This window comes from Canis aureus, chromosome 10 (genome assembly GCF_053574225.1).
Source record: "Canis aureus isolate CA01 chromosome 10, VMU_Caureus_v.1.0, whole genome shotgun sequence".
Lineage (NCBI taxonomy): Eukaryota > Metazoa > Chordata > Mammalia > Carnivora > Canidae > Canis > Canis aureus.
In genome coordinates this window covers 65,831,277-65,856,062 of record NC_135620.1, presented here as the reverse complement: position 1 = coordinate 65,856,062, position 24,786 = coordinate 65,831,277, and the positions used below count along the sequence as shown (strand labels likewise).

The window sequence follows — 24,786 nt, the reverse complement described above, 5'->3', positions numbered from 1 at the left end:
ATTTGTCTTTCTCTATCTGACTTATGTCACTTAGCATAATGCCCTTAAGGTCCATTCATGTTGTCACAAATGACAAGATTTCATTCTTTTTTTATGGCTGAATATTCCATTCTATCCAGCCAGCCAGCCAGCCACATGTCACATTTTCTTTATTCATCCATTGATAGATACTTGGGTTGTTTGCATATCTTGGCTATTACAAATCATGCTGCAGTGAACAGGGGGATGCACATATCTTTTTGAGTTAGTGTTCTTTTTTTTTTTTTTTTTTTTGAGTTAGTGTTCTTGTTTTCTTGTGATAAATAGCCAGAAGTGGAATTGCTGTGTCATATAGCAGTTCTATTTTTAGTTTGTTGAGGAAGCTCCATCCTGTTTTCCACAGTGGCTACACCGATTTACATTCCCACCAACACTGCGCAGGGTTACCTTTTCTCTTATCTCCACTAATGCTTGTTATTTCTTTTTCTTTTTTCTTTTCTTTTTTTTTTGATAGTAGCCATTCTAACAGATGTGAGGTGATATGTCATTATGTTCTGATTTGCATTCCCCTGATGACGAGTGATGTTGAGCATCTTATTGTGTACCTGTTGGCCCAAGTATATGTCTTCTTTGGGAAAATGTCTATTTGGATCCTATGCCTTTTTTTTATTGAATTTTTTTCGCCACTGAGTTGTATGAATTCTGTATGTATTTTGGATATTAACCTATTATATATATGATTTGATAATATTTTCTCCTATTCAGTAGTTGCCTTTTCATTTTATTGACGTTTCTTTATTGGGCAGAACCTTTTTTAGTTTGACCTAGTCCTGCTTGCTTTTTGCTTTTGTTGCTTTTGCTTTTGCGGTCAGATTAAGAAAATTGTTGCCAAGACTAATATCGAGGAGCTTCCTGCCCCTCTTTTCTTCAAACTTTGTGATTTCAGATCTTATGTTTAAGTCTTTATTCCATTTTGAGTTAATTTTTGTGTATGGTGTGAGGTAAAGGTCCAGTTTCATTCGTTTGCATGTGGCTGTTCAGCTTTTCCAATTGAAGAGTTTGTCCTTTCCCCACTGTATATTATACTTTGTCTTTTTTTGAATAACAAAAAATATTTTACTAAAACCTAAGATTTATAGAAGTTTCCAGGCAAGCCATAGGAAATGGTCACAGGCTTTTTCTTGAAGGAAGGACTCTACACTTGACAAGAAAGTCACAATGTGTTACTAGTGAAGGCTGTGATGTTTGCTTAATGTTCCCATTTTGGTTCAACAATCAAGCTTGTCCATTTACAGCATCTAAATAAAGTTAGACTTGGCCACAGAGCATATTTTAAAGAACTGGTTAGTACTTTTAACCAAATGCAATTAGATCACCATTAAAAGGGGGGGGCGGAAGAGCCCATAAAACTAAAATAAAACTGTTTCTCCCCCAGGGAAAAAAAAAAAAAAGATAAAGAAAAACAGCCACATCCCTGCAGCTAACCCTGACAGCTACCTTCGTTCGCAATTCTTTGTACTTAAACCATAGTAGGGGAAATGAATAAAAGCAGAGAGGGGCCACTGCTTTTAAATGTTTCGCAGCAATCCAGACGGTACTTGTAGCCTCTGATCATGCTCTGCAACAGTGAATCAGGACAAGACATAGATTTGCTATTATGCATTTAATCACCAAAGGACTAGAGATGTCTGGGCTTTTGTTCTGTAATGTTTCTAAGACTGTGTCCATGAAATGCAAACAAAAAAGGAAGAAGTCTTGGCAGATTAGGGGAAGTGATGCACACTTGATGATCAGATTGATTTTAAATATTATTCATGGCATATAGCCTAGTCCACGCTCCAGCTATTTCTCCAGCTTGGGCTTTGTTGATCTTCCACTGCTCCGCTACATCATCTGCTAATGGATCATCTGGACTGGAAGGGCTTCACCAAGCGGGGGTCAGTAGCAGAACTGTGCAGACCTGCAGTGCTGGGGACCACTTATCTTTCAATATATCTAAACATATTTTCCCCAGCTTGTTTACATTAGGATGGTAGAGTTCAGTCATGAAATGTAGCTGAGGGGCTGCCATGTGGTTGGTCTTCTGGAAGGAACCGTTCAAGTTTAAAAGTCCTTCCCTCAAAGGAGGGAATCCTGGGGGCCCGAGATGACCACATGAGAATATGGGCGTTGCTCTCATCTGGCTCTGCTCTAAGCCAGGAACTGGTTCTGCAAGCGAATGCTGGGTTTCCATGACAAGTCCTGCAGGGCAGCCGGGCCATCTTGTCACATCCTGAGTTTGGTCTCTGGTCTTGACTCGGGCTTCCTATACCTTGTCTTTAGCCACAGTGTCTTTGATACTATATTTCTTTTTTTTTTTTTTAAATCTTTATTTTATTTTTATTTATTTATGATAGTCACAGAGAGAGAGAGGCACAGAGACACAGGCAGAGGGAGAAGCAGGCTTCATGCACCGGGAGCCCAACGTGGGACTCGATCCCGGATCTCCAGGATCGCGCCCCGGGCCAAAGGCAGGCACCAAACCGCTGCGCCACCCAGGGATCCCTGATACTATATTTCTAACATTCATATATGCTTTTTGATTTTGTGGGATTGTTTTCACAGTAGAAAGAAAACAGGACGAACTATCTAAATGTACCACTGTGGCTACAGATTTGACACTTTAACATCCCCTGGTAAGTGCCCTCATTTTTCTCAAATACATGAAGTTTGTAAATCCCAGAGTTCTTACTGATAGTATCAATATTTTAATTTTTCCCTCTGTGGAGGAGCACCCTCCTTTCTCTTCCTGACAATTCCTCTCTGAGGTCAGGAGTGGGTTTCACTCATTTTGTACCTGGAAGGGCCTCCTACTCTCTGCCCAAGATCTGGAAATGAAACTCTAATTTCTGGTAAGTGATCCCCTCAAATCTGTGTTTGCCTTGTCCTTGCTTTCTAAAGCATTTCTCCTGTCTTATCAAGTTCTTCTCATATGTTCAAAACATAGTTCAGTGTGAGTTTCAAAACTTCATTTGCAGGAAAAGGTCCATTGAGAAAGGTGGGGGAAGAGGTGCCTGTCATGGCTATTGCATGTCCCTGGAGCCCATTTCAGAGGAAAGATCCATGGACTTTGAGGAAGTGATAAGAAAAAAAGTATTTCCCACTTAGGAAAAAAAAAAGCATTTATTTATTTAAAAATTTCCAGCAATTTCTTTGATTCTTGGGAAGGCTTTGAGGGACTTTGTGAGATTTTAGGTAATTTCCAAAGACTTTTCCAGTTGTTTTCCACAGGAAATGTAAAAGGACATATTTAATTTTAGTTCATTTGGAAGTATTTCAAGAAAACAGAATGTGGAAATAGGGAGAAATGTATAAATAAACTTTTTAAAAATCAGGAAATGAGTCATTTCATGTTTTACTAAAACCCAATTAATACTAATCATGCCTACTCTTAATTATTTGAAGTTCAACTCTCTTTTGGCAGGCAGGGTTGCTTGGTAAGATGGCTCTGTAGGGTGGGTTTATGGGATTGAACTCATCTTAGTTATTTTAATAACTGGTGCAGAGATAAGTACAACCAGGAGCCTGGGATATATCTGTAGAATCAAATGGATACCCACAGTAGAAAGAGTTTCATTAATGGATGTAATTGATTCATGTCTTGAAACTTTGATGAGAACCTTATAAACTTCTGGCCATTCCAGGGGGCAGGGGGTGGGGATTCAATTTACAAGTTAATTAACTAGCCTCACAAATTATTTATTTACTTCTAATTGATTATGAACTTTATGCAGATGGTTTTGCTCTGGATGAGAGAATCAGTGTCCATAAATAAGTGAAAATATTTGACTTCTCTGCACTCTGTTTAAGTGTCTGTATTATGTATATTATAGCAGGACCTGAGGTTAACAAATTATTTTGACACAGAGAATTGTAATCAGGAACTTACTACCTAAGTAAGGATGTAAGCAGTTCTCCACAGTGATAGTATAAATAGAAATTTGCATTTGTTAATTGGCAAAATATGGTCATTTCCATAGGTCAGTCTTAGAGCCAATGGGGAATCTTTTGACTATCCAATTAAAAGTATCAGCAATTTGGGACATCTTATGGAAGCCTGTCTCATGTATTTTATATTAGTAGCTGTGAAATAATAGAAAAAACTATATTAATTAAACCTATTTAATTTCCTAAGTGATAAAGACACTAATATTTGGTCTTTGATCCTGATACCTGACACAGTGCTCCTAAACCCCTTGTAATTTCCTGGGTAATAGCAATGCCTTTTGTTTTAATGAAATGACTCTTGGTGGGCTCCTGGATGGGCTCTGGTCACCAGGGAGACCACGCCATCATTAGATGCTTGGAATTTTAAGCTCCACCACCTTTTTTCCAGAGGTGGGAGGGGAGAGAGGGATTGGAAATGAAGTTAATGATCCATTATGCCTCCGCGATGAAGCCTCCATAAAAAAATCTCAAAAGTATGGGGTTTGGAGAACTTCTATGTTAGTGAACACATCCACTTATTGGGACACCCACTTATCTTCATAATGCCTTGTCTGTAGTAGGGGGAGCTCAGTAAATGTTGCATGAAATTATATTAAAAAGAAGTAAATGAATTCTACCAAAAGCCATTGCCATTCCTTGAATGATTCTAAAAGTAATTATATTGACCAAGGCACCTGGGTTAGTTGAATATCCAACTCTTGGTCTCAGCTGAGGTCATGATTTCATGGGTTGTGAGATCAGGTCCCACATCAGGCTCTGTACTCAGCAGGGAGTCTGCTTGAAGATTCTCACCCTCTGCCCCTCCCCCACTCACACACACTTTCTCTCTCAAATAAATAAATCTTTAAAAAATATTGATGATACTCTCTTTCAAAGTTTTATATTTCTATTTTTAAAAAGATTTTATTTATTTATTTATTAGATTGAGAGTACACGCACAAGCAGGGGAGGCAGAGGGAAAAGCAGACTCCCCACTGAGCAAGGAGCCCAATGTGGGGTTTGATCCTAGGACTTTGGGTCATGACCTGAGCTGAAGGCAGATGTTTAATCGACTGAGCCACCCGGGAGCTCCTATTTCCATTTATATTACCTTTAAGAGCAGGTTTAGAGGTACCTGGCTGGTTCAGTCAACAGAGCATGCAACTCTTGATCTTGAGGTTGTAAGTTCAAGTCCCGCATTGGGTGGAGAGATTACTTAGAAACAAAATTTTAAAAAATGAAGCACGTTTACATTTATTTTCTCACTTAATTTTCACAACTGCCACTGAGGTAGGGCGATCACACAGCCTGCAAGGGGTCATAGGACTAAGGGATTTCAGGGCAGGATCTTTGCTTCTTCACCAGGAGAAATGTATGACCAGAGTGTATTGTGGTCTCAAAGGTCTTGAGAATTCTTGGTTTCTATGACTCACAAAAGGAGACATCTTCATCCTTCATTCAGAGACATTCCAAGTATGCAGATAATTCACAACAGGGCTGGGGGGAAAGCTGCTATCCATTTATTCATGTATTATTCATTCTTTCTTGATTACTCTTTGCCAGGCACTGTCACAAACAATAGGGACACAGCATGGAACAAGACAGATACTGTCCTTGTTCTCTCTTGGTACTTATATTCTAGAGAAGGAGACAGAAAATCAATAAGTAGACACAAACATAGACAAGTTGATTTGAAATAATTATAGTGTCATGAAGACCATAAATAAGGCTAACACGAGGGTCAGAGGGTGGGGAGCATGGGATGGTCGGAGAAGGCTTCCCTGAGGAGGTGACTTATTTTTCAAAATAAACTTTCACTGAAGTATAACACATGTGCAAAAATGCGTGCACGTCATAAGTGTACAGGCTTAATAGATTTCTGCAGAGTGAACATGTGCAGTTAACGATCACTCAGGACAAGAACTAGAACATTGCCAACACCCTAGGAGCAGCCCCACTCCCCGAAGAGGTGACATTTGAGCGGGACCTGCATGCTGAATGGGCGGCTGTGCAAAGCTCTAGGCTCAGAGTGTTCCCAAAAAGGAGGAGAACAATTGAGAAGGCAGAAAGAACTTGGCGTGTTTGAGGGACAGAAAGAAGGCCAGTTTGTACCAGTTTGTTGATTTAGCACAGCAATGCTTGAGCTATGTGTTTGTAATATGACTCTCAGCTTGGAACTGGAAAAGAAGCAAGCCCTTGATTCCAACTGTTATTCAGGCCTCATCTCTTAGTAAGTTGGGCTCTTGGGATCCTAAAGTAACTTGGAGCAGGAAAATCTTTGGATATTTTATTGATCACACAGTGTCCACCACATGCAAGGAGGGCAGTTCTCCTAGTCCATGCCCAACTCAGACATAGAGATTCACACAAAGATTTTATAATCTCTCACATTACAATAATTCCCCTAGATTGTTGTTGTTGTTGTTGTTGTTTTTCCAATTCCATCAACCTCCCTTTACCATGGTAGCCCATTTAGGAAGAGTTCCTCCTGTTATCTTGTCCAGGGCCCTGGTTTTGACATTTGATATTCCAGAATTTCATCATTACATTGTGCTTGAAAATCCCAAGTTATCTAAACACTTGAATATAGGTCTGGTTGATTCCTGAGAAGGGGAGGTGGGGAAGTGATACAGGTAGCGAGAGGCACATAACTGGAAACAGCAGGAATGATGGAGTTGTTACACAAACTTCTGTACCTTAAAGCTGTTATGCTCAGAGGAGGAGATATGTCAAATTGTTTTCTTACCACCCTAGTTTTAAAGATTTTATTTACTTACGAGAGAGAGAGAGAGAGAGAGCACACAGGAGCAGTAGGGGCAGAGGGAGAGGAAGAGAGAATCTCAAGCTGACTCCACGATGAGTGGAGCCTGATGCGGGATGCCCAACCGACTGTGCCACCCAGGTGCTTGCACCCTAAATTTTTTTTTTCCTAAATTTTTTTTTTAAGATTTTATTCATTTAGGGATGCCTGGATGGCTCAGTGGTTGAGCATCTACCGTTGGCTCAGGTTGTGATCCCGGGGTCCTAGGATTGAGTCCCACATCAGGCTCCCCGCAGGGAGCTGCTTCTCCCTCTGCCTATGTCTCTGCCTCTCTCTGTATGTCTCTCATGAATAAATAAATAAAATCTTAAAAAAAGATTTCATTCTTTTATTTGACAGAGAGCACAAGTTGGGGGAGTAACAGGTGAAGGGAGAGGGAGAAGCAGGCTCCCCCCTGATCACGACCCCGAGATCGTGACCAGAGCCAAAGGCAGATGCTTAACCAACGAGCCACCCAGGTGCCCCCTAGTTAAGTTTTAATTCCGCTTTAACATTAGACTGTCCTGGAAGCACTGATATTTTCTTGAATGAACAACACTCATTCAGAACCTGACAGCTGAGCCCTTTGGTGAGGCAGTCATGCCTTCACACTGGGAAACAAATTAACCTAATTTGGGCCCTGACTGCCTATGCAGAGGCTCCATCTGGGCTCCAGAAACTCTTTAGGGTATGTTTCCCATGAGCTCAGAGCATATCTGCTGCTGTCAATGTCCATGCTTGTGCCACCATGGAGAACTCTGCAGGGTATGACCATTCCTGCGGTGGACACCGCTGCTATAAGGGAGGCACGGCCAGGGGCACTGCTCTGTGCCAGCCTGTAGATGGCTGTGACTTTTCTCACAGTTCTTCACTGGCTGCTGCCCCTGGTCCTCAGATGCCAGAAGTGTATGGAGGCGGACTGTCTCCTCTACTTTTGCTATGCTCTGTTAGAGGGTCCCCAAGCAGAGCTGCATGAGCTCCAAGGTGTTTCCATGTTTATTTACAACCTTTTGCTCAACAGAGAAGTCTGACATGATCCCACTGGGGGCTGAGTCAAGAGACAAATTAGAAGGACAGATACCAGGCTGAGCTCAGAATTTCCCCATCCTTAGGAGTTTCTTCCCCTTTGGGTATATTCCTTCCCAGGGGGCTCCTTAGCTTACCTTCATACAGATACCTGTCAACTACTTCCCATCTGCCGGGTGTGTGCAGGCATCCTGACTCTCTGGCCTCAACACAGCACGAGATCTTTCTCAGGGTGGCTCTGCAGCTTACTGATGGTTCACTGTACAGGCTCAGGAAGGTCTGAATCCTACAGCCTAGCACTGGGAGCCCCCACTCCTTTTAAACAATGTGCAGTGCCTTTTTTTTTTCTTTTTTTAATCAGCGAAAGCTTGATCCTTGTTTTAACAAGTCATGTCCCAACAAGAGAAGGCAGTGCTTACAGTCAAACCTCCTCAGCATGTGAATCTCCTGGGAAGTTGGATCATTTCTTTGGCTTAATCTTAGTGAGGAGGATGAGGGAAGGCAGTGGGCTTTTAAGTGATCTCTCAGACCAAACTGTCACCCCTGTGAGTTATCTGCTTCCATGAGGCCATTTGAGTAATCTTTCTAAAGTAGTGAGTCATACCGCTGCTTTCAAAACTCGTACTGCTTACCCATCCCGTAAAGGCTGATGCCCGTCCTGGTCCTTCTTGATCCAGCGACCACCTTACTTCTCCTACCTCTACTTTTCCCTACTTCCCTCTGCATGCCATACCTCCTAGTCACATCAGTCTACTCCATACCTTTCCTTGCTGTTCCCTTGGTTTGGCATACCTCTCTCACTCCCACCTGGCAAGCTATTCATCCTTGAGGCCCAGCTGTAAAGGATTCCTCTAAGAATCTCTTCCCTCCTGGTATCTTAAATTGTCTCCTTACTATAGGGAAGGTGTCCCTGGCAGGACATGAAGGGACTGGTTCAAGTGTTGAAGCAGAGTTGAAGTTCTATTTAGTGGTTGCTTGTTCTGAAGGCCTGTATGCCTCTCTGTAAGGCATGGATTTTCTCCCTGGTTGTCTTTGTGAAATGTGCTTTCTCTCCTTATTTGGCTTCTGGGACCCAGAGCCCCATCCATTACTGCGTAAGGGAGTTGCCTCTTCGTGCAAGCTCACCAGCCTCTTTAATCCTCCTTTGTAACTGGATTATGTCAGACTTTGCCATGTGCCTGGAGGCTTCCTATGGGTCTCATTTCAAAATAACAGAGAAATGTCATACTAACCATCCCTCCCAACCCCCCACTGCCACGTATTTGTTTTTGAAACAGTTTAGTAGAATAATATTCAGGGAAGAAAGAGAAGCAAGAGGGGGGAAAAGAGCCCAAAACATCCTCCCAAACTCTCAAGACAGCTAATTCACTACGTATGCCTAAGGATGCTCAGCTTCTCTAGGAGGTCCGCAGAACCAACAAGGAGTCACCGCGTGGAGGGGTGAGTGCCTGTGCTGCCTGGACAGGTGAAACTCTATGGGCCTGCCAGTGGGGAAGACGTGTTGTCAACAGACCCTTTAATCAAAGCCCAAGCCACTGCTAATTGGTTAGGTATAAAAGCAACAAGAGGCAGATACTGAGGGTGGCAGTGGGATAGGGGTAGAGGGGTGGCGTATGGGTGAGGGGTGGGAGGATTAAAGTCTTAGAAAGTCGGAGCTGAGGCACTTGGAATGAGCCCGATTCTCTGGCCCTTGCGATTCATATCATTCCTCTGCTCAAAAACCTGTCATGCTATCCTCTTATAGCCACTTCTCTGTCAGCCTCCTTCCCTGGCAACCAGTCATCTGTTTCCATCTCTATTGTTTTGTCATTTCAAGAGCGTTATATAAAGAGAGCCATACCGTCTGCAACTGTTTTGAGGTAGGCTTTTTCACTGAGCATAATTCCTCTGTGTATCAATAGTTCATTCCCTTTTATTGCTGAGTAGTATCCCATGGTATTCATGTATCATCACTTGTGCAACCATTCCGTGAAAGGATAGTGCCGGGAATTCTCGTGATGGAGCTACTCTGTGTCCTGACCATGGTGGTAGCCACATGAATAGACACATGTGATAAAATCGCATAGAATGAACCACATGCACACACGAGTGCATGCACAAGTGCTGAAAGTTGAATAAGGTGGGTGGACTGTATCAATGCTAATTAAAAAAAAAAGATTTTATTTATTCATTCATGAGAGACACACAGAGAGAGGCAGAGACACAGGCAGAGGGAGAAGCAGGCTCCCTGCAGGGAGCCCGATGTGGGACTTGATCCCAGGACTCTAGGATCACGCCCTGAGCTGAAGGCAGATGCTTTAACTGCTGAGCCACCCAGGTGTCCCTCAATGCTAATTTCTTTTTTTTTTTTTAAATTTATTTATTCATGAGAGACACAGAGAGAGAAAGGGACAGAGACACAGGGAGAGGGAGAAGCAGGCTCCATGCAGGGAGCCCAATGTGGGACTCGATCCTGAGTCTCCAGGATCACGCCATGGGCTGAAGTTGGCACTAAACCGCTGAGCCAACCGGGCTGCCCTCAATGCTAATTTCTTAATTTTGATTCTGAGCTATAAGTTTAGAAAATGTCAACATTGGGGAAACTGGATGAAGAATATATTGGATTTATCCGTATTATTTCTTACAACTGCATATGAATTTACAATTATCTTAAAAAAAAAAACAACAAACCAAAGCAAAACACAATGGGTGGCACTTATTTGCTAATGGAACAAAGGATAAACCCTTTGGTCTTGAACTCAAGGCTGACTTGGCAACGTTTCCCATCATATCAATCACTGTTCCTTAAAGTAAACTTTTCTTTTAGTTGAAATATAATGTTCAGATGGAAAAGGGGTTAAATCACAAAGGTACAGCTTAATGAATTTTCACATGAACTCACCCGTATAACCAACACTAGAACAAGAAGTAAAACATCTCCAGGACTCCAGAAGCCCCCTACTCCTCCTGTCTGTTTACTATGCTCAAAAATATAATTGCTCTCTGGTTTCCATCCCATATATTGGTTTCTTGTTTTTAAACTTCGTATAAATGAATTCATGGATTCATTTTAATTAGCTTCTTTTGTTCACCATGTTGGTTAGGTTTATTCATGTTGCAGGTAGTAGTGGTTCATTATCTCTGCTGTATAGTATTTATTCCAATGAGTGACAAAAACCACAATTATATGATTTCTACATGGTACTGTTGGTGATTATTGGCTTGTTTACAGGTTGGGTTATTTCAAGTAGGTCTGTCATAAATGCTTTTTAATACGCCTTTTGGCTCACGTCTGTGCTCATTTCACTTAGATTAAGACCTAGAAAGAAAAAAAAAGACCTAGAAGTGGAATTGCTGGGTCATAGGATATACATGTGTGTAGCTTTAGTTGGTACTGCCAAATACTTTTCCAAAGTGGTTGCACCAATTTAGTAGACCCTTTCCCAGGACCATAGGGGAGTTCTTGTTTTTCTACGTCCTGGCCAATTTTTGGCATCACCAGTTTAATTAATTGCGGTCATTCTGGTGGGGTGTGTAGTGGTAGCTCAGTATTGAGGACTGGTTGCAAGAGGGTTTTTTTCTTTTCCCCACCAGGAGGAGAGAACTATTACTTGTTATTCAGTGTGAGGGTTACCATGGGGATAGAGGGGTTTCCCACTTCTTTTCCCAGAGGCAGATAGCTATGTTTTTATCCCTTCTGCAAACAGAGAATCTTAGCCTGGGCCTCCTGAATGGGAGAGTTGCCTACCCCTCCCCTAGTGGCTTAAGGTTTTGACTTCTTATGAGACAAGGCTCTGGAAAATGGGTGGGGTTTCATGCCCGCAGGCCCAAGAAGGCTCTCTTAGCTGTCCTGCCTGCCTCAGTCGTTCTTCTGAGTACCTGGCAGAGATTGTGGAAAAGAGCTTAAGTATATGAACTCTTCGGTCTGGGGTTCCCATGGATTCTCAACTTCATGCCAACTCACACTTCACTTTTAAGAATTTGTTGTAAGGCTACCTCTTTTCTTCTTACCCTCTTCCTCCAAAGAGGCTCTGACAAAGGTAGAAGAGTTCTTGTGTATTATCTGTGGTAGGGCTTCTCAGTCACAGGAATTCAGATCTTCTGATTTGCCGTGTAACCTTTATACTCTGATGGGCTCAAGGGAAGTTACGATTTTATAGATTGTCTAGTTTTCTCTCGTTGTGGTAGGAGGTGTATTCTCTTGTGGCTTTATACTTCTCACTGTGGTTTTTAATTTGAATTTCTTTCATAATTAATGAGTTTGTACTTTTTTTTTTTTTTTTTTGCAGAGCCAGCTAAAGCTTTTATTTGGGAAAAAATGCTTGAGTTGTCTTTTAGTTTGGGGTAAAGACAAGAGAGGATACCCAGGGCAGTAGACTACCCCTGAGAGTAGAATAAGGACTGGGGCTAAGCCTCAGGTGGGTCTTCTGTTCCCAATAGCTCCCCTGCACATTCCCCCAAAGGCTCTATGGCAGCCATAGGAGAGGAGAGACTGGGAGGCAGTGGCTGTTTACTTGGGTGGGACATCAGATGATACAGACACGAGTTTCTCATTGTGGGTCTCAATCTTCTTTGCAACCATGGCCTTGGAGAAGCTGAGCAGCTGGAGCCAGAGCCCCTGACAGAGCTGAAGCTGGACTGGAAGAAACTCAGGCTGTAGCTGAAGTCAGGGCTCATGAGACCCTGATAGATTGAGTTCAGTCCACCAGAGTAGCTGCTTGGGGTCCTGGTAGTCAGGCAGCTGCCATGCCATGTCCTGCTTGGCTTGCCACAGGGCACCCTCTAGCTCAGCCACCTTGGCATTGGAGTCCTTAATGGCCAGCTGCCTACACTGCTTAGCATCAGTGATGACAGCCTCCAGGGAAGCCTTTGAGGCCCTGAGAAACTGCAGTCTGGATTTGTCTGATGTTCTAGTTCATCTCAGAACTCTCTATCTGTGTGTGACAGAGGTTATCCCTGTGCTTCCCAGCCAGTATCTGCAGTTCCTTGTACTTGATCTGGTACACAAGCTCAGCCTTGGCCTGGCTATGGTTGGGGATCTCCTTGGACTGGGCCTTGACCTTGGCAATGAGGCTGTCTGGTCCAGAGAGTGCTGTTGTACACGAAGAGGTCCATGAAGGTGTTGGAGATCTACGACCACAGCTCTCAGTTCTCTTCTTCATATGGGGGCCTTAGGGAGATGATCTTATCCATCAGCCCCTCCAGGTAGCTCTGCTTTATTCAGATAATCTTCATCCACAGCTGTTCTGGCAAGGACAGTTTCATTCTCTATCGCTGCACATTCTTTGATCGCTCCCTTGTGCTTCTTCTTGAAGTCCATCACCAGCTCTTGCATTTGCCAAGCTCTGTGTCCAGCTTCAGCTTCTCCTGGGCCACTGTGTCCAGCTGCTGCCTGGTTGTTGACCTAGCTCTTAAACACGTTGTCCATGTTGCTCTGAGCCATTTTCTGTTGCTCTAAGAGGCTCCACTGGGCTCCACCATCTGGTTCTGCTGCTCTAGGTTCTACACCTTGTTGATAAAGACTTGTTCTTGAGGGTCTTGGTCTGTTCCTTGTCCTGGATGCACATGGCTTGGGCACTGGAGTCCATTACCAGCTTAAGGGGCTGAGCAGGCTCTGTTTCACTGAGACAGCTGTGATGTTCCCCACACCCTGGGCCCAGTGTAGGCCCTGAGCATACTCATACTGGTCCCCAGGTCACCCCAGAAGCTGCTGCTCCTGCCCACCTGGAAGAAGGCCGAGGAACTGATGTGGGTGCCAGACACACTTATGTATGAGTGGCTGCTGAAGGCCCAGGGACCAGTGGTGGGCACCTTGTAGGACTTCTGGGTCACCTGGATGGACTCAGTGGAGGTTGGAGTAGGCTGAACCAGACAGAAACTTGAAGGCGCTGAGAAGGTGCTTCTAGATGTGGGGACTTGAGCACCTTTTAATGTAACAACCATATCTTTCATTTACCTGCTCCACTGCCTTTGTCTGAGATGCCTTTTCCTTTTGTTCTCTATTCCTTTAAGGGTCAGTTCAAGGGTCCCTTTGTCCATGCAGCTGTCTCTCACCACCTGTGTCCTCATCCACTGTCCCCACCAAGCCTTGCTCTCTCCTCCCTTCCATTTCCCCAGCATTTTATACTCCTTGAATTAGGCAACTGGGAGTTGGGCAAAGATATTACAAGGCCCAGTCCTAGGAGATCACCAACCATAGTGTCTATCAGTTTTCCTTATGATCAGCTAGGAGAAGCAGAGCAAGTGGGTGAGAGGTAGTATAAATGTCCAGGGTGAGTTCTTCCTGGGACTTGAAGAGAGGAGTAGAGCACAAGAGATGATTTCTTCCAGAGATCTTAAGGTTTCAGCTCATTTCTCCAAAGGCAGAGTTTATAGTCTGGGAATTTGTAGGAGGGTCATCTCATAAATGCCCTGAAGGCATACTCCTGGTTTTGGTTGTGTTTTGTTCTTTGCCAGGCACTTTTCCTGGTTAATTGAGCCCAAATTGCTGAAAACAAACTTTCTCGGGGTTGCCCTCATCCTGCTGGGTATCAGCTTTCCCCAAAACCAAAATTGCTGCTTAGTCTAGACCTGCACGTTTATCGTTCTATTTTAAGAGAAGCCCCAAATCCACACCAGAACAGCAGAGGTGGCTTCTCTACATAAAACTGCCTTTCCCTTTGGCATTTACTTGTCTCCCTCACAGCCATGAACCCTTTGTACATTGTCCGTCCCTGGCTACTTCTGGGCAGACCTCAGCTGCTTTGTTACTGCCCAGGGCAGCAACAAAGCCAGAAATAGTCTTTTCACAGTGAGAGACGAGAATAATAGGATACATCTCAGTCACAGAAAAGGAGGCCCGAATCCTGAGGGTGGTCATGGAAGACCACCTGTTAATTAAGCCATGACCAGACGTGCCTGGCTGGGTATTCCTGTCTTTCTTTTCACCTGGCTCCAGAGATGGCATTTTCCCTTTGCATTTTGCTTCTCTGGATTTCCTGGGTGAGTTGATAAAGCACTTTAGTTTTCTGTGATTCTCTCCCGCAGTGACCTCAAGGCAGTGGTGTGCTGGTAAACTTATAACAGCCAGCTTCCAGGAAGAGAAGCTTTGATTTGCAGCGTTTGTCCATTTCTGTAGTGTAAATACTTTCACCATAGCTGATTTTAAGCTACTAATGTGATCTCACTGGAAATGGAGTTGGGCAGAGATGTGCAAGAGCACACTATTGTATGGCATCTCCACCATGTGAGTGAAATAAGTGTAAATAACCTCAAGATCGTAGATCAGTGATTGGCAAATTACGGCCCGTAGACCACATCTGACCCTTGCATGGCCTGTTATTGTGCAGTCCATGAGCTAAGATTAGTTTTTATCTTTTTTTAAAGCATGGTGAAACAAACAATATATGACAGACTGTGACCCTCAAGCCTAAAATACTTAGTATTTGTCCCCTTACAGAAAAAGTTTGTTGACCCCTGGCATAGGTAACCATAAAATGTAGTAAAGTAACTAGGAAGTGGTGACTTTTGGGTATTTTTGCTGTTGGATTTTGGTAAAATTTATTATTAATGTATATTATTTAATTTTTTTATGACAGCTGTGTTTAACAACAAGCCACAAAGTTCCTCCAAATGTAATAGTTGGTTCTCATGATCCAGCGAGAGCTGACTTGAGCACACCACTGCCTCAAGGGTCATTGCTTCAGGGACCCAAGGATTCTTTAGCCCAGTCTCTTCACATTATATGTGCGGAAACTGAGGCCCAAAGAGAATGACTTACTCCAGATCACTTGGCAAGTTAGTGGCAGAGCCAAGTTTTCTGCCCCCTAGTTCTATTCTATTTGGTCGTTTGATGCTGACAAATACCTATGGTCCTTTTTTTGTATTGCTTTTACCTCTTAACTCCCTGATTTCCTCTGAAGTCTGAGCAAGCACTTGGCCCCAGATGGTGCGCCCCAGCTCTGCACAGCCTGAGCCAGCAGGTGGAAGAGCTGTTCCGCTGACTTAACTGGGACCCTGTTCAGATTTACCGACTGACTTGTTTTCCTGCTTACTTTGAGGATGTTCCTTTTTCTCTCCTCTAGATTGTTGCCTCCACCCTGGGTGTTTGCTCAACTCCTTTACCAAGTTTTGGTTTCTTCCACCAGGATGGGTGTTCTTGTACTAGCTTCCTTGATCATCATCTTCCCTTTGGGGTTTGCACTGGGCACTCTTCTGCTGAGTCTTTGTTCTCAGCATCCTGAGGCCCGTTTATTATGAAAGAACCTGATGTTTTCTGAGAGGTTGAGGCATGGGTCAGAGGGAGCAGAGAAGTTTGGCCTGAGAAAGAGGAAAATGCTGGGTGGGTGGCTGGGGCTGCATCTCCTGTGAGTGGTTGAGTGAGGAGTAGTATCCAGGCAGGAGAGAGGAGAGAGAGTAAAGAAGCAAGCAACAGAGACAAGCTCTGGGTTCCATGGGTTCCATTGTCCCACAAGGCTAGGGCTAACCTCCTGTGCTTTGGGGGGTAATCCCTAGTAATCTTATACTCAACTCTCACATACTTTGAGCTAGTCTAAGTGGATTCCTGCTTCTTGTGACCACTAAAACACTGGAAGTTTCAGATCCTTATGGACTGGGAGTAGCTGAGGCCTTGAGAGCAGGCGACGCTGTGAATGAGTAGGCACTTTTCCATTGGGGAGTCCCCTGGCTGTCCAGAAGCTATGGCAAGGTTCTGGTTGCTTTCTGCTGTCTTCTCTTCCTCTTTTACCAGAGTGGCTGAATGCCGAATGGTTGTCACAGCACAATTAATACAGTCAAAGGCAGAGGCAATATAGATATTGGCCTGACTTTGATATATTCTAAGGTTCCAAAGAGAAAGTGATAAATTATAAAATATCTTCTATAAATATAGAAGTAAAAAAAACTTAGTTTGAAGAAAGTTTTCATTTTATGTTTTACTGCTGTAAAGGAAAATTCAATTTATTTGAATCGGCAGATCAAACATAATTTGGGAAAGTACATACATCTAGCATTAGAAAATCAGACATTTGGGGCGCCTGGGTGGCTCAGTCAGTTAAGCGTCCAACTCTTGATTTTGGCTCAGGTTGTGATCTCAGGGTCATGAGATTGAGCCCTGCATTGGGCTCTACACTCAGTGCAGAGCCTGCTTGAGGTTCTCTCTCCCTGTCTCCCTCTGCAACCCCCTTAGTCACATCCCCCCTCCACTCACAGGCATGTGTGGATTTTCTCTCTCCCCCCCCACCAAAAAAAAAAGAAAACCCCAGGGATATTATAAACCCATTTATTGTTAAGATAGCAAATGGCACTGAAAAACACTTGTGAAGAAAAAAACTATTCTGTAAATAATATACTAATTTTGTCTGACTTTCTGTCTGTCCTTATTTACATAGATAAACTTTTGCACAGTTGTGTGCAAAATGATATACATACACATTTTGCAGTTATGGAAAGTTTCCATTTTTCTATAATCTATGAAGTTTTCATTTCTAATGGTTGAGTGATCATGTGTCTGTCTAGTGGATGTGCAACAGTTTGCTTAATTATTCTTACATAATTAAATATTTAGATTGCTTCCAGTTTTTGGTGTCATTTTCAATAATTCAATGAAAAAATTTTAAAAATATTTATTTTAGAGAGAGTGAGCAAGCAGGGGGAGGAGCAGAGAGAGAGGGGGAATCTCAAGCAGACTTCATACTGAGCACAGAGCCCGACATGGGGCTCCATCCCAGGACCCTAAGATCATGACCTGAAATGAAATGAAGAGTTGGATGCTCAACCGACTGAGCCACTCAGGTGTCCCAGTGAACATTTTTAATATTTGATTTTAAAATCAAAATGCAAAATTCCTCAGCAAAAATCCCCTGGAGTGGAATTACTGGGTGACCGGGGAAGGCTGGCTCCAGAAGGAACACAGAATTTATTTATTTATTTATTTATTTATTTATTTATTTATTTATTTATTTATTTATTTATTTTTTTTTTAGGAACACAGAATTTAGAGTCAGAGACCTAGGACGGATCTTTGATCAGTGTGATCTTGGGCAAATTACTTCATGACCTACAGTTTTCTCACCTGTAAACTTGATTTATGCTATTTAATACCTCATAGAATTTTTTTAAAGATTGTATTTATGCATAAGAGACACACAGAGAGAGGCGGAGACACAGGCAGAGAGACCAAGACGCTCAAGCCACTCAGGTGCCCCTATACCTCCTAGGATTTTGATGAGCATTGATGAGCTATCACAAGTATTAGCACACAGCATACTCAAATGAGTTAGTTGGAAGAGGATAGACATTTTTATTCTTGATCCACATCACCAAATTCCTTTTTTCAGAAGATAGAATCGTCAGCGATATAAGTATAGGCGGGTTTGAGGGCCAACTTACCAGAATTAAATTTTGTGATGTTAAAGGTCAATATAACAAGCAATATGATGTTAACAGATACTTCGGGATATCCTGAGGTATGCAAAAGAAATGCTTAAATACTAAAAAAGTAGAAAAAAAAATCACAACAGCAGGCAAAGCACAGCATGATCCGAAATGACTGAAATAAGAGGAAGGATCAAAGAGGTTGGGATGCAGAGGGGGCTGTGGCAGAGGAAGTCCATACTTTTCTGCTGCATCTCTAACATTTGTCAGGTCGGCTTGTGGGTGGGCCCCGTTCAGCATTTCCCTTCCTCGAGATGGGCAGTGCACAGTTCTCTCCCGGGGTCCTGGCAGATGCTCCCCAACGCAGCTCTTCCCTGCCCTCCACCCTTAGGGGAGCAGATGAAGCGCAGGGAGGGAACAGTGCCCACATTGTAAGCCCAGCCGTCACACACAGCTCCCTGCTTCCCTCCCCAGCGCAGAGGCTGCCCCCCCCCCCCACATGCTGCCAGAGCCTCCAGGCCACTGCTCTGCCCACGCAGGCTCAGCCCTGCCCGACCCCAGGGGCAGACAATGCCTGCTTGTCCTCAGGCCCTGGTTTCCTTCTTGCAAGGGAGCCGACCTCCCTTTGCACAGTAGCCTTTGGTCCATCTGTGACCTAGGAAGGCGGATTTCTCTCTCTAACGCTGTTGGAAGAAGGGGCAGCCACCTAAAGTGTCAAGGGATCTGGTGAAAGTGACTTGGGTCTATTCCTTTTTCTCACGAGGTTTGATGTGGTCTTGACCACAAAATGAAGGAGAAGCATCAGAACAACTATGGTGAGCCCCATGCCTCAGAACTGTCCTGGAAAATCCATGGTTTCTACAGCAGTGGTCCTTACTGAGCACCCATCCTGTGGAAGGAAGAAATCTCTGCATCGGGCAATTGATTTAAAATCCCATACAAAAACTTTCTAATAGGGGAGGAAGATCTTTTCTACTTTCTTGGTCCTTGATAGTCTATAAAGCTCATTCTCATCTATTTTCTATGAGAGAGGCAGGAATATAAACAGGGAAACTGAGGCCCAGGGACGGAGAGTAGTTAACAAGTTTGGGACTGGGACTTTGGAATCTAGGTCATCAGTGTCTTGGGAAAAATTGTGTTCCTTTTCCCCACACCACACTGAGCTTAGTAAAAAGCATGGAGAGGGCAGAAAATGAGCAACTCCAGGGATGGAGTTAGAGATGGATAGTCTATGTTTTTTCCTTCTAATGGACCCTCAATGTTTCTCCCTTCTCATCAGGGGCGATTGTTTCTTTTTATTTTATTTTATTTTATTTTATTTTATTTTATTTTATTTTATTTTATTTTATTATTTTATTTTATTTTATTTATTTTTAATTAAATTTGCCAACATATAGTGTAGTGCCCAGTGCTCATCTCATCATGTGAGAGGCGATCGTTTTAAAAGGAGACTCCCCTGCTCAGTAGTTTTCCAGGGCTCCTCATTCCATCAGGAAAAGTACAATCAATCCCTGTGAGATGACATACAAGGTCTTTCTGGGCCTCTGTTGGACCCCAGCCCCGGGCCCTCCTCCCCACTGCTGTTCCTCTGACTCTTGCCCTCACCCTGTGCTCTCTTTATACAGAACTTTATCAAGGTTCCTAAACGGACTATGCTATTTTATGCTTCCATGCTTTTCTCCATGCTGTGCCCTCTGCCTAGAATGCCTTTTTTTTTTTTTTTTTTAAATCTTATTGCCCTGCAGAGTTTGTATGCATTCTTTAAGACCCAGTGGAGTGTCCACTAATCCCACTTCTGGTCTTTCGGCAACCACCGCCCCTATTACATCACCGAGTACTCTGGTCATGTGTCTCTCTACCTCTCTAGACTGAGAGCTCTTGGAGGACAAGGATCAGGCCTCATTCGTTTCAGTGTCCTTGGCACCAAGCTGGGGTCAGAAGGCTCGTTGAGTGATTGGCCAAGGGGTTTTCTCTGGACTTCTGGCATAAATTGCCTCCTACTGGGCTCCAGTCCATTGCCACGCAGTAGCCAGTGTGTTCTTTTAAAACCATAAATGGTGCCCTAGTGCTCGTCTGCTTAAAATTCTTCAGTAGGCTCATGTTGCATTCTGGGAGGAATCCTTATGAATGGTGGCCCTGGCTGCCTCTGGTCTCACTGTCCAAGTCTCTAGAGCCACACGGGGTCTTCTCAGTCAGTTCCTGGAGCATTTCTTCCAATTTTTAGAAGTTCACAGCACTACTTCTTCAGTCTAGGGTGCGGCCCCTTCAGTTTTGACATGCACGAGCCAGCCTGGCTCTCTGTCAGCCCACCTAGGCCTTGGATGGCCGAGCTTGGGTGCTGGTGCAGGAATGCTACGTGCCATGTGGTGGCTGACCACTAGTAGGGCTCACGTGTGTGCACCCATGAGCTGAGGCCGCCACCATCCTTTGAAAGAGTAGAAAGAAGAGAAACAAAGTGTTCTGGGGCCTCGAGGAGGCACAAAAGAGGAAAGAAAAGGAAAGAAGAAAGGTAGGTAGGAATCAATCAGTCAGACTCTTCTCAGCTCTAAGTCCAAATTCTGGACCCACACTCAATAGTTGTAGGGTTTTGGCCCAGTTACTTAGTCTCACTAGCCTTAGCTTTCTCATCTGTAAAATGGGGTTCATTAATGGTTTTTGCCTCATGGTGTTAGTGTACACACTAATGAAGGTTAGCACAGTGCCTGCTGCACGAGTCCCCAACTTTATTTATAATTTATTAGAAGACACAGTGTAAGTGAATATATAAGCGTTTATTTAAAATCACTTCAGCATCTCTGTTTCCTCCCCCCTTCCCTCCTTCCGTATACTTTGCTGAGTGCCTACTGCGTGCCAGGCAACATCCCAGAGTCTGGGAAAAGATCTCGGCAAGAAGGATGTGTGTTTTATTCTCTTCTCTTGCCCACGTCCCTGGGTGAACTTTGAATCTGTCTATATGACTTCGCCTCAAATGACAGGCCCAGCAAATCTGAGGAGGTGAGGGGTGGTGGGGGTGGATAAAAAGGTTCTGGGGATGAAAAGGTTTCAGCTGGGCCTGCCTCCCCCGGTCTCTCCTCTCCACCCACGGCCCAGCAGGAAGTCTCCACTTGTGATATGAAAATGCCCTTTCAACAGCACCAGTGTGGAAGCTCAGATGTTTGTAACAGTTGCTTAATTTCAGGAACAGAGATGTGTTTTGCCAAGTTGTGATCCCACCGGGCTTCTGAGCAGTCTGAACTTGGAATGAAATCCAAACCATGAGGCCTTAAACTCTTGAAACTGAAAATAAAAAAGGGTGGGGTGGGTTGGGGGGGTGGGAATCATTTCCAGGTTCAAAGGAAAAGCTTCACCAGGCTCCTGGGTAAAGGAGTTGATCTAAAATATAATCATCCAAAAATAATATGCTGAGGGTTTCCTTTAGTAGACTCAGAGACCTCTTGGTAAAACTTTCTTTGTAATTGAGAGATACAAAAAGGTGGTGTGGGGGGGATGGTTCTCCTTTCCAGAGCATTCAGTCAAGAGTTGTTTTGTGAGGTTACCTGCTCAGAGATAATGTTCTTTTTTTTTTTTTTTTTTTTTTTTGACTAGGGAAGGTCATCTATGGAGAATGGATTGGTAAGTTTGAATCCCAGTGACATTGCTCACATTTTAGAGGTGTGGCTCACAACTATCCTGTCCCAAGGTGGAGAGGCCTCAAGATGAGTGAGACTGAAGACTACTATCATAGCTCAGAGCAGATCGGCAGTTCGTAGACAAGCTGGGATTATGAAGGGTAGTTATTCTGAGGTGATATCCCTACTCCTCCTTCAGGACGCACCTCAGATTTCAGCTGCTCTGTGCAGTGTTCCTCTTCCCCTTCCCCTCAGCCTGTGTCTGCCCACTTCTGTTCCCTGTTTCCCTCCTGACTCCTACCTGCTGCCTCAAATTTGTGGTCTTCTCACTAGACCTGCCGCTCACAGCCCCCGCCCCGATCTGCTGTCTTCAGGACCTCCACATAAAGCCTGAAATCTTCGGGAAAAGACTGTGGGGTGGGGAGCGGTGGCTGGTCCCAGATGAGGGGTATTTCCCCACCGGATACTACCCTGAGTGGGGGGGCGGGTGTCATAGTCTACCCGCCTGTCTATGGGCAGGAATGAGAGATGGTTCCCACACCAGTCCCTGGGAGGGATTGCTGGCGAGGATAGGAGTCCGAAAGCTCTAGAAGGAAGACCCGCAGTTGCAGACTAGGGATTGGGCTTCGCTTAGCAAGCTCTTTACTAGTCCTCTAGTGGAGAAGGAGGGCTTGCAGGAGACAGTTCTGCTGGCCTGAGTTGACTTAGACCATGGGTGTGGTGAGGCCGGGGACCCTAGGAAGCTTACCTAGGGAAAGAAGGGTCTTAGAAAGGTCGGAGGCATGAGGTTATATGTTTTTTTTTTCCATTTTAATTTACTGATTTAAAACTTTTGAAGAATGTTGCATTAGTTTTGGGTATATTCAATAGCAATTCCACATCTCCATATGTTATGCTATGCTCAGCACAAGTGTAGTTAGCATCTATCACCATACAATGCTATTATAATATTGATTATATTCCCTAGGCTGTGCCTTTTATCCCCATGACTTATTCATTCCATATCTGGAAGCCCGTATCTCTCACTCCCCTTCACCCACTTTGCCCATCCCTCCACCCCCTTCCCTCCGGCAACCATCAGTTTGTTCTCTGTATTCATAGGTCTGATTCTGCTCTTTTGTTGTTGTTGTGTTTATTTATTTTATTTTTTAGATTCTACATGTGAGCGAAATCACATGGTATTTGTCTCTCTCGGTCTGACTTATGTCACTTAGCATAATACCCTTGTGAATTTATGGTTTCTGTTCTCTCATGGCTGCCCCAGAAGTTGGGCCCATGAACCTAAACTTGAGAGGACTAGAAGAAGCTTCTGGAGGAGTAGGAACTAAAACCCTAGAGCTTCATGGGATGGCAGGGTTAGTATGGGGCAATAGAGGGAGAAGCTTACATCTCTGAGGCTAGACCTTTCCTGCTTTCTGGCTCTGGATTCAAGAACCATGGTTAACACCAACACTGCCCCATCTGTGAAGTCCTCAGCTCTCTCCTCCAGGAAGCTTAAAGCCTGGCCTGGGCTCAGAAGGAGAGGAATGCACACTCCTTGGGCTAGGAAGTGTGGCTTCAAGAAAGGACTTCAATGTGAGGCTTTTATGTTAGTACCCAATAATGATGATTTTAGAACAAGTTTGCAGTTTATTTGACACCACCCTTCCAAAGGTAGAGCCGAAACTCCTTTTGAATATGGGCTGTCTTCTAGACTCACTTCTAATTAATGGGGCATGCCAGGGGAGATGCAGCATGACTTCTGAGGCTAGGTTTGAAAGAGCTATACAACTTCTTGGCACCCAAGCCACCATGTTGTAGGGAGGCCCAGGCCACAAGGAGAAGCTATGTGTGGGTATTGGTGCTGACGGGATCAGCTAAAGTCACAGCTAACAGGAAGCTTCTATTGCCAGACATTAATTAAATGAGAGAGCCTTCAGATAGAATGAGATGAGCCCCCCCCCACTGCAGTGGTTGACCCAGCCCAGCTGATGTCACCTTCCACCCCCAAGCCCTGCCCAAATTGCAGATTCATGAAAGAAATAAATGTTGTGTTGTTTTAAGTCACTAAGTTTTGGGTTAGTTTGCTATAGGTGCCTAGAACACAGGATGCCAGCGTTCTTTGGCCTGTCATTTGTTAGATGTGTAGTATGTTCTTTTCTGTCTCCCAGCAGGAGAGTGGTTGAGTAAATCATGGCACACTCAAAATGCAGAATGTCATGTGGCCATTAAAAAGGCTGTTTTTGAAGAATTTCTAATGACTTGAGAAAATGCTCTTTTCATAATACTGAGTTAAAAAAATCTAAGTGAAATGTTGCATGTATGATAGGATCCCAGCTCTGTTTTAAAAACATGCATAGGAAAAGAACTAAAAGGGATTGCATGTGTAGGGTGAAGTGGTAGGATTATATCTTTAATTTTTGTCCATTTCCAATTTTCTGTAACGCATATATGCTATTCCGATAGTGAGAAAAAAATGGTTACACTAAAAGAGATGCTCTCTGCCTTTCTTTTTTTGTCACAGTAAACGTGGTGTCACCTTCTCGTCCTTAAATTCCAGTTTCCAGCTTTGCACAAGGGTAGGTTTCATATTCATTCCAGGAAGCAGTTAAAATAGATAACAGTAATCGAAGAACCAACTACATCGAAATGAGTGTAGATTAAGTGAGCTTTCATCAGCCTTTCAAAAACTCCCTTTCATTTCTCTGCTTCTCCTCTTCTCTCTCATTTTCTTCCTCCAGAAGCGTGGCTGAAACATGTTGCATCCCACTGAGTGTCAAAGTCTTCTCAAAGCCTCACGCTTTCTGGAACAGTCTCCTGGAGTGGCCTCTGTTCTGCTCTGATTCCCATTCCCAAACTTATAATATCTCTCTCTCTTAGGAGCAAGAAATCTCTTTCTGGAACCGTGTCTCTAAAAGGCACACACACTGTGCAAAATTAGTCTCCAGATGAAAGCCTTCTCTCTCTGTATGGCCCTAACTCAATGTTGTAATCCAGGAGATAGTCAATGAGTCAAATAATACTATATTTGGAAGAAACCCCATAGATGATCTGATTCTACGTCTTTCTTTCAAAGAGAGGGAAATCCAGTGGTAT

General features: G+C 43.8%; 1 protein-coding gene and 1 pseudogene across 1 annotated transcript in view; one reads left to right on the top strand and one right to left on the bottom strand.

Annotated features, from left to right (window-relative positions):
* Positions 1-24,786, top strand: part of LOC144321550 (uncharacterized) — a 168,313-nt gene that overhangs the window by 17,639 nt on the left and 125,888 nt on the right. The window lies entirely within an intron of this gene.
* Positions 1,781-4,507, bottom strand: LOC144322799 (ubiquitin-conjugating enzyme E2 N pseudogene; annotated as a pseudogene).